Source organism: Bufo bufo, chromosome 3 (genome assembly GCF_905171765.1).
Source record: "Bufo bufo chromosome 3, aBufBuf1.1, whole genome shotgun sequence".
Taxonomy (NCBI): domain Eukaryota; kingdom Metazoa; phylum Chordata; class Amphibia; order Anura; family Bufonidae; genus Bufo; species Bufo bufo.
The window spans coordinates 533,178,272-533,195,165 of record NC_053391.1 but is presented as its reverse complement, the minus strand read 5'-3'; positions in this window follow the sequence as shown (position 1 = coordinate 533,195,165).

The window sequence follows — 16,894 nt, the reverse complement described above, 5'->3', positions numbered from 1 at the left end:
GAAGAGAGTTCCAGTATATTAGTTTGTTAGTGTTTGGGATTCACCATCCCTACGACTCTCACTCTGGGCCGTTCAAATGTCCACCACATCTGATGAAGTCCGCAAAGCATCAGCTCCCCCTGCACCCACCAGGGGCACAGAGGGGAATCATATCAAGGCCACAGAATCAGACACCAGAGTCTGACACCATCTCACACCAACGACCCCCAAAAGAGCCACAGGAGCCACAGCACGGCAGTCCCACTAATCTATGTGTGGTAAACTTATTCAACAAAGTTTGTTAGTCAGGGGAGAGCCGTACATTAATTAGTTCATGCGTTTACTTACATACTCCAGGCAATTCATACAGGTACCTCAGTACTCAATTCTGTATTTTCTTCTTGAGTTTTTGGATCGAGACCCCCTTAGAACAAGACGGATTCTACAATTCGAGAGGCCCCAGCTCCGAAAAAATTTCGCCACAACTCAGCTGATATCACAAGAGCAGCGAAGAGAGATGCAGCAATTCAGGTGGCTATGACACCCCCCGTTTCATGCTCAGGTGTCCACCGCTCTCTCTGTCTTCCATATCAGTAAGTCATCCACATTGCCAGCCTCTTCCGGCCTAAGTGGGTCCAAATTTTATATTACCATCCCAAAGCTAGAATCAACATTAATGGTGTATTATCAGAGAAAATAGAATTGCATAGAGGAACAAGACAAGGTTGCCCCCTTTCACCCTTGCTGTTTGCATTATTTATAGAACCACTGGCAGCTAAAATTAGATCAGATGAAAGCATTAAAGGTTTTGGTATGAAGGGGACATCTGATAAAATAAGCATGTATGCAGATGATATTCAAATTTTTGGGAGAATCCAACACGACAGTTACCTTACCTTATGGAATTAATAAATAGGTTCAGTGATATTTCAGGATATAAAATTAATTGGGCAAAGTCAGTACTATTACCGTTGGATCAGGTGACTCTACTGAACCCCCCAGAAATTAGGGTATTGAAACCTACGGAATCTTTTGAATATTTGGGTGTAAAGCTAAGTACAAATATTCTTGATTTTAACAAACTAAATGTCTCCCCTTTGTTGATTAAATGTAAAAACAAAATAAGTGTTTGGCAGAAGCTATCGCTAAGTCAGGCAGATAGAATTGCATTAATAAAAATGGTGCTACTTCCCCAGATTTTGTATATTTTGGCACCCTGTCCAGTTTGGATGGAGGATTATTTCTTCAACCATCTGAAATGGCTGCTAAATGACTTAATCTGGGGAAGAAAAAGGGTGAAACTAAAACAGAAATATCTTTGGTTAGCGGAAGAGGATGGAGGATTAGCGGTTTATTTTTTTCAGGGATGCTATCCTTGGCCTCTCATATCCAGTGGTTAAAATAACATATTTTGTATATTGGAGACAGGATTTATTAAAAAGAAGGGTAAAAAGTGTCCAATATGTCAAATGCTGGATTTGGCCTGGGAAAAAAAGGAATTTTGCACACTTCACATGTCTCACACTTGTGGTGTAATAGTAATATTAAAGAATTTCAGTTAATTGCGGAATATAATTTCTGGGAAAAATATGGTATTATTTATGTATCACAGTTATTAACGCATGGGGAAATAAGAACATTAAAAGAGTTATGTCCCGGAATAGAGTTGGACTTAATGAGTCGGCTCCGGTACCACCAATTAAAACACGCATTTAAAGCTACACAAAATAAGGAATACTTTACTACTGTAAAACCTGAGTTTATTGAATTTTGTTACCAATATACGACAACTAAGGTGACTATCTCACAGGTTTATAGAATAATATGGAAGGGGTTGGGAAAAAAAGTAAAGTTTAAAAGTGAAGGAAAATGGGCGAAAGATATAGGAACAAGCACATTAGAATGGGGGAATATATATAAAAATATAAAAAGAGCAATGATTTCTAGCAACTTTAGGATTATTTATTATTATTAGAAATGTTGGCCCATATTGATAGGATAGCATCTTGCAGTTGATGGAGATTTGAGGGATGCACATCCAGGGCACAAAGCTCCCATTCCACCACATCCCAAAGATGCTCTATTGGGTTGAGATCTAGTGACTGTGGGGGCCATTTTAGTACAGTGAACTCATTGTCATGTTCAAGAAACCAATTTGAAATGATTCGAGCTTTGTGACATGGTGCATTATCCTGCTGGAAGTAGCCATCGGAGGATGGATACATGTTCTCATTCTGTTTACGCCAAATTCGGACTCTACCATTTGAATGTCTCAACAGAAATCGAGACTCATCAGACCAGGCAACATTTTTCCAGTCTTCAGCAGTCCAATTTTGGTGAGCTCGTGCAAATTGTAGCCTCTTTTTCCTATTTGTAGTGGAGATGAGTGGTACCCGGTGGGGTCTTCTGCTGTTGTAGCCCATCCGCCTCAAGGTTGTGCGTGTTGTGGCTTCACAAATGCTTTGTATACCTTGGTTGTAACGAGTGGTTATTTCAGTCAACGTTGCTCTTCTATCAGCTTGAATCAGTTGGCCCATTCTCCTCTGACCTCTAGCATCCACAAGGCATTTTTGCCCACAGGACTGCTGCATACTGGATGTTTTTCCCTTTTCACACCATTCTTTGTAAACCCTAGAAATGGTTGTGTGTGAAAATCCCAGTAACTGAGCAGATTGTGAAATACTCAGACCGGCCCGTCTGGCACCAAAAACCATGCCACGCTCAAAATTGCTTAAATCACCTTTCTTTCCCATTCTGACATTCAGTTTGGAGTTCAGGAGATTGTCTTGACAAGGACCACACCCCTAAATGCATCGAATACACAATATTGTTGTTTTTGGAGCATAGCTCCGTTTCTACTGGTATAACTATCACCTTTTTTCACCATATCCACATCACTCTGCGGCACAGTGTCTGAGGAAGGCTTTGCATAGCCGAAAACGTTTACACGTACTGCCGTATGTCACTATGCTTTATTTTGAAACAAAATAAAAGAAAAACACAAAGAACATTTCATTTATCTGCTGTGATCTTTGTAAAAAAATGCATTGAAGCAACTGCCATGTGATTGGTTGACTAGATAATTGCATTAATGAGAAATAGAACAGGTGTTCCTAATAATTCTTTAGGTGAGTGCATATGACACCATTATTGTTAAGTAGGATTTATAAGGAACGAAAATCAAACTGTTGGAAATGTAAAAAAGAGGCGCCGACTATATACATATGATATGGAGCTGTCCAGAAGTGCAATCTTACTGGAGGGAGGTCTTCCGGGCTTTGAGTGTGGAGTCTTTGGTGTCCCTTCCGCTGGAGTTGGATGTGGCTGTGCTGGGCTGTATTCCGATATCAGTTAAAAAAAAAAAAAAAGGTTTGGATGAGAGGCCTTATGGTTGCGAGAGTTATTGTTGCAAGAGAGAGTGGGGCTCTGATAGAGCACCCAATGTTATGGAGTGGAAGAATTTATTAGTGAAGATGGAGAGGTTTGAGGAGTACGCAGTAAGCAGTAATAATGATAATTAGCTGTTATGAAACACTGCCTTTATCTGGTGGGGGGGGGGGGGGAGAGAGAAATGACGATAACATATCCCCATTGGGGGGTTACCTATGGGTCTACCTATAGTAAATATTAAATTGAACCAAAACTTGATTAAAATTATAAGAAAGTAAACTTAAATTTGCCAATATATTATCCCAATCTTTAAGGGAAATTCACGGACAATCAATTTCCCAAGCCTTTTGTGCGGAGAAAGTGTATTATTAAATCGTCTTTTAAGCAACACTTTATAAAGTTGAAAGATTTTAAACTACTGTTCTGTCCCATATTCACTATAAATGAATAGACAAAGTGGCCACTCTGTGGCCTCTTCATGCTGCTGCAACCTCCACAATCTCTCGTCGTCATGCCACTCTGTGGCCCCCTCATGCTGCTGCCACCTCCACAATTTTGTGGCCTCCTCATGGTGCTGCCACCTCCACAATATGTCACCTTGCCACTCTGTGGCCTCCTGATGCTGCCACCACCTCCACACTATGTCACCTTGCCACTCTGTGGTCTCCTGATGCTGCCGACACCTCCACACTCGGTCATTGTGCCACCCTATGGGCTCCTCCTGATGCTGCTGCTGCCGCCGCCACCTCCATGCTCAGTCATTGTGCCACTATGTGGCCTCCTACTGATGCTGATGCCACCACCTCCAGACTCTGCGATTGTGCCACTTGTGGCTTCCTCATACTGCATCCACCTCCACACTCCTGATGCTGCTACTGCTGCTTCTGCCACTTTCAGACTCTGTCATTGTGCCAGTCTGTGGCATCCTCCTGATGATGCTGCTGCTGCCACCTCCAGACTCTGTCATTGTGCCCCTCTGTGGCCTCCTGATGCTGCTGCCACCTCCACATTATGTCACCTTGCCACTCTGTGGTCTCCTGATGCTGCTGCCACCTCCACGCTCTGTCATTGTGCCACGCTGTGGCCTCCTTCTGATGATGCTGCTGCCGCCACCTCCATACTCTGTCATTGTGCCAATCGGTGGCTTACTCATACTGCTGCCACCTCCAGACTTTGTCATTATGCCACTCTGTGGCCTCCTTATGGTGCAGCCACCTTCAGACTGTCATTATGCCACTCTGTGGACTCATTATGGTGCAGCTAACTCCACACTTGGTCATTGTGCCACTCTGTGGCCCCCTTATGCTGTTTTCACCTCCACACTATGTCACGTTGCCACTCTGTGGCCTCCTGATGCTGCCGCCATCTCCACACTATGTCACAATGCCACTCTGTGATCTCCTGATGCTGTCACCACTTCCACACTCGGTCATTGTGCCACCCAGTCAGCTCTTTCTGATGGTGCTGCCGCCAATACCTCCACACTCTGTCATTTTCCCAATCTGCGGCCTCCTACTGCTGCTGCTGCTGCCGTCATGTCCAGACTCTGTCATTGTGCCACTCTGTGGCCTCCTACTGATGCTGCTGCTGCCTCCACCTCCACATTCTGTCACTGTGCCACTTGTGGCTTTCTCATACTGCTGCCACCTCCACACTCTGGCATTGTGCCACTCGGTGGCCTCATCATACTGCTTCAAAATCCAGACTCTGTGATTGTGCCACTCTGTGGCCTCCTACTGATGCTGCTGCCGCCACCTCCACATTCTGTCATTGTGCCACTCGGTGGCCTTCTCCTGATGCTGCTATTGCTGCTGCCACCACCTCCACACTCTGGCATTGTGCCACTTGGTGGCCTCCTACTGATGCTACTGCTGCTGCCATGTCCAGACTCTGTCATTGTGCCACTTAGTGGCTTCCTCATACTGCTGCCACCTCCACACTCTGTCATTGTACCACTCGGTGGCCCTCTCCTGATGCTGCTACTGCTGCTGCCACCTCCAGACTCTGTCATTTTGCCACTCTGTGGACTCCTTATGCTGCCCACCATCTCCAGACTTTGTCATTGTGCCACTCTGTGGACTCATTATGGTGCAGCTACCTCAACACTTGGTCATTGTTACACTCTGTGGCCCCCTCATGCTGCTTCCACCTCCACACTATGTCACCTTGCCACTCTGTGGCCTCCTGATGCTGCCGCCATCTCCACACTATGTCACCTTGACACTCTGTGATCTCCTGATGCTGTCACCACCTCTACACTCGGTTATTGTGCCACCCCTGTGGCCTCCTTCTGATGCTGCTGCCGCTGATACCTTCACACTCTGTCATTGTCCCACTCTGTGGCCTCCTACTGATGCTGCTGCTGCCGCCATGTGCAGAATCTGTCATTGTGCCACTCGGTGGCCTTATCCTTATGCTGCTATTGCTGCTGCCGCCACCTCCAGACTCTGTCATTGTGCCACTCGGTGCCTCCTCATTTTGCTGCCACCTCCACACTCTGTCATTGTGCCACTCGGTGACCTTCTTATTCTGCTGCTACCTCAATTTTTTTTTAAATGTGCTCATCTCTAGTTTACACGAAAGGCTTTTCAAGAGATAAATTACAATGCTGAACGGCGAATATATTTTTATTTTGCCACTAATAGACGGCAAACTGGGCTTTAGAATATATCACTGCACCACTGAGTAGCAAAGATATTTTTCCTTTTTCCACTAATATACGCAAAAAGGGCTTTAAAACAGATAACTGCAATGCTGAGCGGCAAAGATATTTTTCCTTTTTCCACTAATACACGCAAAAAAGGGCTTTAAAACAGATAACTGCAATGCTGAGCGACAAATATATTTTTCCCTTTTCCACTAATACACGCAAAAAAGGGCTTTAGAACAGAAACCTACACCACTAAGCGGCAAATATATTTTACTTTTGCCACTAATACACAACAAAACGGGCTGTAATTTTCGCACTTCACCAAACAACGGCTAATAAGCCCTTTTTTCCCACTAATACAAGCCAAAAAATGCTTTAGAACATATAACTGCACTGCACTAGGGCAAATAAAATGTATAAATATTTTGTTGTAATAGCCCCTGTTAATGCCTGTATCAAACAGCACTTGCATCCTAATAAGACAGGTTTGCTGGAATTACAGAGCTGTATAATGGCAATTTGGATCCTCAGTCAGTGCTGCAAGATGTAATAGGAATGTTCCTATTAGCCAGGCTGTCACCTCCCCGAATAAACCCTGTTCAACAGAAATGCTGTGGAATGATTCCTTCCTATCCTTTCCCTACACCTTGAATAATCTTTTCCTGCACTTGTAAATCATTTTTTTTAGCACAATGATGTTTTTTCTATCACTGTCCCTAGCACCTACAGACATCTCTCCCTGCACTAAGTACACTGATAAATGGCAGAATCTAATATGGCTGCCGCTATTTATAAGTCTGGTTGCTGATTGGCTGCATGCACGGCATTATGGGTGATCCTGTCTTCCCAGAGTTCATTTCTCCATGTCCTCACACGTGCAGCAGCCATTTTAGGAAAAAATGTGATTCGTTACCACGAAGCGCGAGGAAATTGCAAATCACATTTTTACTAAAATTCGGAACAAATTCCACTTCGTCAGCTTCAATTTGCTCATCTCTAATTATAATTATCATCTGCCAATGTATTTATGACCAAACTCATGGTCATAGTCCACTTAACTCTTATGTTGCCATAATAAATAATGACTGCAGCATCACAAGGTAAGGTTGTTCCCTTAGTTCATGTATTGTCAGTCCTAATGATAGTTGCCACCAGAGCTAATGGTTTTAAAGGATACAATAATCCACTATTGACTCCAAGAGGTGTACAGTATGTCTCCTGGTGGGTTTAGTCCTATTTCACCTGTGACACATACAGAAAATTGAGGAAATGACATAAAGGTAGCTTTCATATAATCCATTAGTACACTGCTCCAAAAAATAAAGGGAACACAAAAATAACACATCCTAGATCTGAATTAATTAAATATTCTTCTGAAATACTTTGTTCTTTACATAGTTGAATGTGCTGACGACAAAATCACACAAAAATAAAAAAATGGAAATCAAATTTTTCAACCCATGTAGGTCTGGATTTGGAGTCACACTCAAAATTAAAGTGGAAAACACACTACAGGCTGATCGAACTTTGATGTAATGTCCTTAAAACAAGTCAAAATGAGGCTCAGTAGTGTGTGTGGCCTTCACGTGCCTGTATGACCTCCCTACAATGAATGTGCATGCTCCTGAGGAGGTGGCTGACGGTCTCCTGAGGGATCTCCTCCCAGACCTGGACTAAAGCATCTGCCAACTCCTGGACAGTCTGTGGTGCAACGTGACGTTGGTGGATAGAGCGAGACATGATGTCCCAGATGTGCTCAATTGGATTCAGGTCTGGGGAACGGGCGGGCCAGTCCATAGCATCAATGCCTTCGTCTTGCAGGAACTGCTGACACACTCCAGCCACATGAGGTCTTGCATTGTCTTGCATTAGGAGGAACCCAGGGCCAACCGCACCAGCATATGGTCTCACAAGGGGTCTGAGGATCTCATCTCGGTACCTAATGGCAGTCAGGCTACCTCTGGCGAGCACATGGAGGGCTGTGCGGCCCTCCAAAGAATTGTCACCCCACACCATTACTGACCCAATGCCAAAACCGGTCATGCTGGAGGATGTTGCAGGCAGCAGAACGTTCTCCACGGCGTCTCCAGACTCTGTCACGTCTGTCACATGTGCTCAGTATGAACCTGCTTTCATCTGTGAAGAGCACAGGGCGCCAGTGGCGAATTTGCCAATCTTGGTGTTCTCTGGCAAATGCCAAACGTCCTGGACGGTGTTGGGCTGTAAGCACAACCTCCATCTGTGGACGTCGGGCCCTCATATCACCCTCATGGAGTCTGTTTCTGACCGTTTGAGCAGACACATGCACATTTGTGGCCTGCTGGAGGTCATTTTGCTGGGCTCTGGCAGTGCTCCTCCTGTTCCTCCTTGCACAAAGGCGGAGGTAGCGGTCCTGCTGCTGGGTTGTTGCCCTCCTACGGCCTCCTCCACATCTCCTGATGTACTGGCCTGTCTCCTGGTAGCGCCTCCATGCTCTGGACACTACGCTGACAGACACAGCAAACCTTCTTGCCACAGCTCGCATTGATGTGCCATCCTGGATAAGCTGCACTACCTGAGCCACTTGTGTGGGTTGTACACTCCGTCTCATGCTACCACTAGAGTGAAAGCACCGCCAGCATTCAAAAGTGACCAAAACATCAGCCAGGAAGCATAGGAACTGAGAAGTGATCTGTGGTCACCACCTGCAGAACCACTCCTTTATTGGGGGTGTCTTGCTAATTGCCTATAATTTCCACCTGTTGTCTATCCCATTTGCACAACAGCATGTGAAATTGATTGTCACTCAGTGTTGCTTCCTAAGTGGACAGTTTGATTTCACAGAAGTGTGATTGACTTGGAGTTACATTGTGTTGTTTAAGTGTTCCCTTTTCCCCATTTTTTTGAGCAGTGTATATTGTCAAATTCATGCATCGACTTAGGAAATTTATTTTTCAAGCTGCTTCCTGACGTTAGATAGCTCTCTAAGGCTACTTTTACACTAGCATTTCTATTTTCCTGTATTGAGATTCGTCATAGGGTCTTAATACCGGAAAAAAAACAAAAAAAAACTTTAGTTTTGTCCCAATTCATTGTCAATGGGGACAAAACGTAACTGAACAGAAAGGAATGCTCCAAAATGCATTCCGATCTGTTCTCATACTGGAGAGCAAACCGTAGCATGCGGCATAATACAACTGGATACGTTCTTAATGGATGCAGATGGTTGTATTATCAGAAACAGACCCTGTCGGATCCAGCAAAAATTCTAGTGTGAAAGTAGCCTAAGCTGTTAAAGCAAAGATAAGGTAATAACAAAATAGAGCTCAAATATTAATATCTTTAAAGCAATAATGTGAAAACATAATTGTACACCTAATACTTTATTATTGTGAAGAGTGATGGGCTAGCAGTGGGAGCTCCCTCATTCTGTCATACCTTAGAGGCTGCAGTCACTATTGACTGTGATCTCTAAGAGGTTAAATAATCAAGTACAATCTTTATTAGTCTCCAATCAGTGCTTAATGCCCAAGGCTGCTAGTAACAGAATTGGCAACATGATTCTACAGTCTTCTGAAGAGTCTGTAAAATTGGTGGCACATGAGATGAAGTCCCTTGAATGGCTGCCATAAACAATATACAGAGACCAGTATTGTTGAAGTAGCACTGCAAAAAACTGATATAGATGAAGATATTTACAAAATTTAAATTATCCAAATTGTGGTTCAACATATATAAAAAAAAATCTGGTGTGCAATAAATGTATTGTGTTTAAGCACTTTTTTACACCTTGTGACAGTGTTGAAGTGCCTACAATTACTTTATTAATTTTATTACTTTATTAATTTTATTAAAAACAAATTTTTTTCTCTTTACTTTATTTTTGATGTTCACTTTTGTGGGTCTAATCCCCTCTGCAATGCATTACAATACATTTGTATTGTAATGGATTGCCTGTAAGTGTATGGGTCATACACTAACAGGTTGACTAGGACACCCAGCCTGAGGCTGGATCTCCTTGGCTCCTGTAGAACACAGGTCCCGATGCCGTGCAAGGCATTGGGCAGCCTCTGAATGGCATCAGGCTGCCTTCTGAGACATCGAGTCCCCGCCACAGCAGCGCGGGAACTCGATGGGCTCACTTAAACATAAACCCCTTCTATGCCACGGTCAGCGGCATAAAAGGGGTTAATCCACAGCGATTGCCGATACGGGGGCATCACAACACCTCCCAGGGTGCCTGCTGATTGATTTCAGCAGGCACCCAGTTCCAATCACCGCCCGCCGCGTGGCGGTGATCGGAAATACACAGGACGTACCTGTACGCCCTGTGTCCTTAAGTATCGGGACATCAGGGTGTACAGGTATGCCCTGTGTCCGTAACAGGTTAAAAGGGGCAATACTATTGATAAGGGTCACTGGGAAGATCACTATTAAGCCTCATGCAGACGTCCGTGGAACACGGTCCGTGAGATACCGGACTGGCATTGCAGGAGCGCACTGTGTCATTGGTTGCTATGACGCCGTGCGCTCCTGCAATGCCAGTCCGGTATCTCACGGACCGTGTTCCACGGACGTCTGCATGAGGCTTTAGTGTATTAACGCAATATTTTTATTTGGGGTGCAAAAGGTGGCGCCATCACCATTATGGGAAATTATATGCATTTTTATATTAAAGATAGCACACAACAGCAGTATACTAAATACCACTCTGTGAACAATTCCAAATAGTTGAAAATAGAAATGAACAGTACAACTAAGAAAATTAAATCATAAGGTTCTTAATATATATTTTTTAGAAACTTGTATAATCTCACTTGATACTGCACTTCATTGTGACCACTTTTAAGTGGTTCTCTACTATATATTATCTTTACTAGTGTTGAGCGAGCATGCTCAGCTGAACACCAGTTTGGCTCGATCATCGCTATGCTCGGCACATCGCAGTGTTTGGCCGAATACCTTGCATGCGATGCTCGAGTCAGTGAATTTAAATCCCGGCAGAAACTTTTCAGAAATAGAGGCTAAATTAGATTTAAATACACTGGCTGTCCTCAAGCACTTACTCAATACATAGACATAGCTATATATGGAGTCAGAGCAGGGACTCCTAAGCCGCAAACTCACACTGGGGGATTCGCTCACTGTACAGCGATCTTCTACAGAGACCTCAGTTGGACCCGGCACCCTCCCCTCTTTAGAGCAGGGGGTGCCTGGTTTAATGCTTGGTTTCTCACATTGACTTCCATTGTGCTCGGGTGCTCTGTAGAGCTCCCGAGCATCGCAAAGTGTTCTACTCGAGCACCAGAGCACCCGAGCACTTTAGTGCTCGATCAACACTAATCTTTACTTTTTAAATGTTTGTCTATGATTTTCTTTCTAATCTCCTGAGACAACTCCTTAGCTTTCTTTGGTCTATTTTAGTGTTGTACACACCATGATACCAAACAGCTTAGTGACTACTTTTAACCTAATAAGCAGTTTGACTGACTGACTATAAGTTTGAAGACACCTATGATGCTAATTGCAGGACACACCTTAGTTTAACATGTTCCGATGGTCATATAATTTTCAAACTTTTTTTTTCTAGGGGTACCATCCTTTTTCGTCCAGGCCAGTTTCATTGGCTTTTTTTATTTTTATTTTGATTACAATTCAAAAGTCACTGAATTTTAGTACATTTTTATTATTTCTTTTGTCTGTTTCAAGTTATTTCATTGACCATTGTGGGTTTTTCTTTCCCTAACGGAAGGGTACCCAGGAAGTTAGTTTTTGTTAAATTTTGTATTAGCTTTCCACTTTGAAGAAAATAGTCATTTGATTTCAGAATCTTTTGGTTAATTTATGGTAAACTTATCTACAGTATATTTGTGAATGCATAATTTAACGACTTTCAAGATCCTTTCATCTAAAAATATTTATTTCAATTATGATTCATTCTGACATGTTTTGTTGTTCAGATTTTATACATTAATAGTAATTTAGAGCTTTAGGATGGAATAATTAATTCTTTAAATTGTCACAATAAAATATTATATTTATTTTTTAATTGCTCAACCCCTACACGACAGACGGTAGCACAATTTCAGTATGCAGGCATTTCAAGAACATTCACTGAAAACAACTATGTCTAACAAAGCTGGCAGAAGAGTGAAGGCAATATTTTCTTTCATTACATTTGAAATATAGCTTTATTACTTTAAATATCTTGTAAAGTCACAATTTTCAAGTTAACCACTTCAGCCCCCCTACCTTAAACACCCTTAATGACCAGGCCACTTTTTACACTTCTGCTCTACACTACTTTCACCGTTTATTGCTCGGTCATGCAACTTACCACCCAAATGAATTTTACCTCCTTTTCTTCTCACTAATAGAGCTTTCATTTGGTGGTATTTCATTGCTGCTGACATTTTTACTTTTTTTGTTATTAATCGAAATTTAACGATTTTTTTGCAAAAAAATGAAATTTTTCACTTTCAGTTGTAAAATTTTGCAAAAAAAACGACATCCATATATAAATTTTTCTCTAAATTTATTGTTCTACATGTCTTTGATAAAAAAAAATGTTTGGATAAAAAAAAATGGTTTGGGTAAAAGTTATAGCGTTTACAAACGCTGAGGTTCTACAATGCCCAGACAGAACAAACACCCCACAAATGACCCCATTTCAGAAAGTAGACACCCTAAGGTATTCGCTGATGGGCATAGTGAGTTCATAGAACTTTTTATTTTTTGTCACAAGTTAGCGGAAAATGATGATTTTTTTTTTTCTTACAAAGTCTCATATTCCACTAACTTGTGACAAAAAAATAAAAACTTCTATGAACTCACTATGCCCATCACGAAATACCTTGGGGTGTTTTCTTTCCAAAATGGGGTCACTTGTGGGGTAGTTATACTGCCCTGGCATTCTAGGGGCCCTAATGTGTGGTAAGTAGTTTGAAATCAAAATCTGTAAAAAATGGCCGGTGAAATCCGAAAGGTGCTCTTTGGAATGTGGGCCCCTTTGCCCACCTAGGCTGCAAAAAAGTGTCACACATGTGGTATCTCCGTACTCAGGAGAAGTTGGGCAATGTGTTTTGAGGTGTCATTTTACATATACCCATGCTGGGTGAGAGAAATATCTCGGCAAAAGACAACTTTTCCCATTTTTTTATACAAAGTTGGCATTTGACCGAGATATTTCTGGTCAGGGCAGTCAGGACAGTCAGGACAGAAATAGCGGGTGTCACACCTTATTCCTCGCCTGCTACAGACACGACATCTTTTTCGGGGTGACGGTTGGGTTGAGGTACCAGAAACGACACTGGGGAAATGTCGCTCGTGTAGACGGCTAACTACACTGGTGGATGGGGCCACGGAACCTCCTGGATATAGGAGGTTTGCGATGATCTCTTCCTGAAATTTGAGGAAGGATCCCGTTCTCCCAGCCTTACTGTAGAGAACAAAACTATTGTACATCACCAATTGAATCAAATATACAGACACCTTCTTATACCAGCGTCTGGTGCGTCGGGAAACTAAATAGGGAGCCAACATCTGGTCATTGAAGTCCACCCCTCCCATGAGCGCATTATAGTCGTGGACTGAGATGGGCTTTTCAATGACACGGGTTGCCCTTTCAATTTGTATTGTCGTGTCTGCGTGAATGGAGGAGAGCATGTAAACGTCACGCTTGTCTCTCCATTTCACCGCGAGCAGTTCTTGGTTACACAAGGCAGCAGTCTCCCCCCTTGCAAGACGGGTGGTAACGAGCCGTTGGGGGAAGCCCCGGCGACTATGCACAGTGCCACAGCAGCCAATCTGTTCTAGGAACAAATGCCTGAAGAGGGGCACACTTGTGTAAAAATTGTCCACATAAAGATGTTACCCCTTGCCAAATAAGGGTGACACCAAGTCCCAGACTGTCTTCCCACTGCTCCCCAGGTAGTCAGGGCAACCGACCGGCTCCAGGGTCTGATCTTTTCCCTCATAGATCCGAAATTTGTGGGTATAGCCTGTGGCCCTTTCACAGAGCTTATACAATTTGACCCCATACCGGGCGCGCTTGCTTGGGATGTATTGTTTGAAGCCAAGGCGCCCGGTAAAATGTATTAGGGACTCATCTACGCAGATGTTTTGCTCAGGGGTATACAAATCTGCAAATTTCTGGTTGAAGTGGTCTATGAGGGGCCGAATTTTGTGGAGCCGGTCAAAAGCTGGGTGGCATCTGGGACGGGAGGTGCTGTTGTCGCTAAAGTGCAGGAAACGCAGGACTCAAAACGTGCCCTGGACATAGCAGCAGAGAACATGGGCATGTGATGAATCTGGTTCGTGGACCAATATGACCGCAATTCATGCTTTTTGGTTAGACCCATGTTGAGGAGAAGGCCCAGAAAATTTTTAATTTCGGAAACTTGGACTGGTTTCCACCGGAAAGGCTGGGCATAATAGCTTCCCGGGTTGGCGGCTATAAATTGAGTGGCATACCGATTTGTTTCTGCCACGACTAAGTCCAATAGCTCCGCAGTCAAGAACAGCTCAAAAAATCCCAGGGCCGAACCGATCTGAGCTGTCTCAACCCGAACTCCAGACTGGGCGGTGAAAGAGGGAACTACAGGTGCGGCTGAAGTTGGTGACTGCCAATCAGGGTTTGCCAGCACCTCAGGGACTCTAGGGGCTCTACGGGCCTGTCTTTGCGGTGGCTGCGACGGGGTAACTACTGCACGTGCCACCGTACCAGCTTCAACTGCCCTTCTGGTGCTCGCCAATTTACCATGTTGTACGGCAGTGCTGGTACTAGGTCCAGGGAGGGCTGCGCTGCTGGTGTATGCCTCACCGCGTAATCCGACAGCGCCAGCCCCACTCTGCTGCTCTTGAAACGGATCCTGCACAACCTGTGGTCTAGCGACACGGGGCCGGGTACGCCTGGTGCTATCAGGGACCTCAACCTCCTCGTCCGAACTTTGGGTCAGACTGCCACTGCTTTCTACAGGTTCATATTCTGACCCGCTAGATTCGTCAGATGAGGATTCCCATTCCTCATCCGACTGGGTCAGAATCCTGTAGGCCTCTTCAGAAGAATACCCCCTGTTTGACATTTGGACTACTAAATTTAGGGGTATTCCCTGAGACTACCTAAGAAAAAAAGCAAGCCTGTCTTACAAAGGGGAGGCTAGCGAAGTATTGGGGGCCGCTGCGATTGATAAAAAATATCAAAACTGATTTTTTTTATCGCTGCAGCGCTTGGAAAGTGATTGTGCAGTGATCAAAAACCCCCCAAAAAATTGGCACTGCGGCAGGGCGGGCGTGGGTGAACGCACGTGTGGGCGACCGATCGGGCCTGATCGGGCAAACACTGCGTTTTGGGTGGAGGGCGAACTAAGGTGACACTAATACAATTATAGATCTGACTGTGATCAGTTTTGATCACTTACAGATACTATAAAAGTACAAATGCTGATTAGCGATACGCTAATCAGCGAATAAGTGACTGCGGTGCGGTGGGCTGGGCGCTAACCGACGCTAACTACCTAACCAAGGGGCCTAAACTATCCTAAAACCTATCAGTCAATACCAGTGGGAAAAAAAAGTGACAGTTTACACTGATCACTTTTTTCCTTTCACTAGGTGATTGACAGGGGCGATCAAGGGGTGATCAAGGGGTTAATTCGGGTGATGGGGGGTGATCTGGGGCTAAGTGTAGTGTTGGTTGGTACTCACAGTGATGTCTGCTCCTCTGCTGGAACCAACCGACGAAAAGGTCCAGCAGAGGAGCAGACAAGCCATTTAACACATCATATTTACAAATATAATGTGTTATCTGGCTTTTGATTCGATTTTTTAAAAATCATCAGCTTGCCAGCCACGATCATTGGCTGGCAAGCTGATGACGTGACCCCCCTCTAACTTTTGCGAGATGACGCGTATATGCGTGACTCTGCGCAGGGCTGCCGCCTCCGGAACGCGATCCTGCGTTAGGCGGTCCGGAGGCGGTTAAAAGTGTTTCCAGATCACTTATACCACTAACGTCATCATAATAATATTCATTATGTTACTATTGTTAATAAGGAAAATAATTACTCACTTTTGTAATGGATTACAGACAGTCAAGTTGCATTAATTTTGCAAAAAGGCCTTTTTTTTTTCAGGCCAAGGGTGGCAATATTTCTGAAACTGCACAGTTTGTGAACTGTTCACATGCTGCTGTGGTGAAAGTGTGTTATGGATTATAGATGGCCTTGCGGTTCATCCGGCGGTCGTTTTGCGGTGAACTTTGCTTGTTTGCGTTTGCTGAACGGGCGAACATATGGCGATGTCCGCCAGCATCATATTCTTTTACATTGTGAAGAACTTTGACCCATGAAACATCCATCAGATGGTACAGGACAGCCAATTGAGATGCTTCAGCACATGGACATACCTCCGACCTTATAAAAAAAACTGATCCGGCCTCCATTTTATATTCAGTCTTTTGCCAGTGTAGGGAGAGTTTGCTGTGTGGAGCAGGGACACCTGGGAAATAGTGACCATAAAGTAATAAACTTCCAATTATCATTCAAAAGAGCGTTTCTACAGGAAGGAACAAAAATACCCAAATTTAGCCAACTAAGAGAGGCCATAGGCCTAAGTAACTGGGACAAAGTCCTCAAAAATAAAAAATACAGCCACAAAATGGGATATCTTTAAAAGCATCCTAAAATCTCATTGTGAGAGGTACATACCGTATGGGAATAAAAGGTTAAGGAACAAAAAGAAACCAATGTGGATAAAAAGAACTGTACAGAAAGCAATAAATGACAAAAAGAAAGCATATAAATCACTAAAACAGGAGGGTAGCACGGAAGCACTGAAAAACTATTAGGAAAAAAATAGAACATGTAAAAAACTAATAAAAGCGGCCAAACTAGAGAC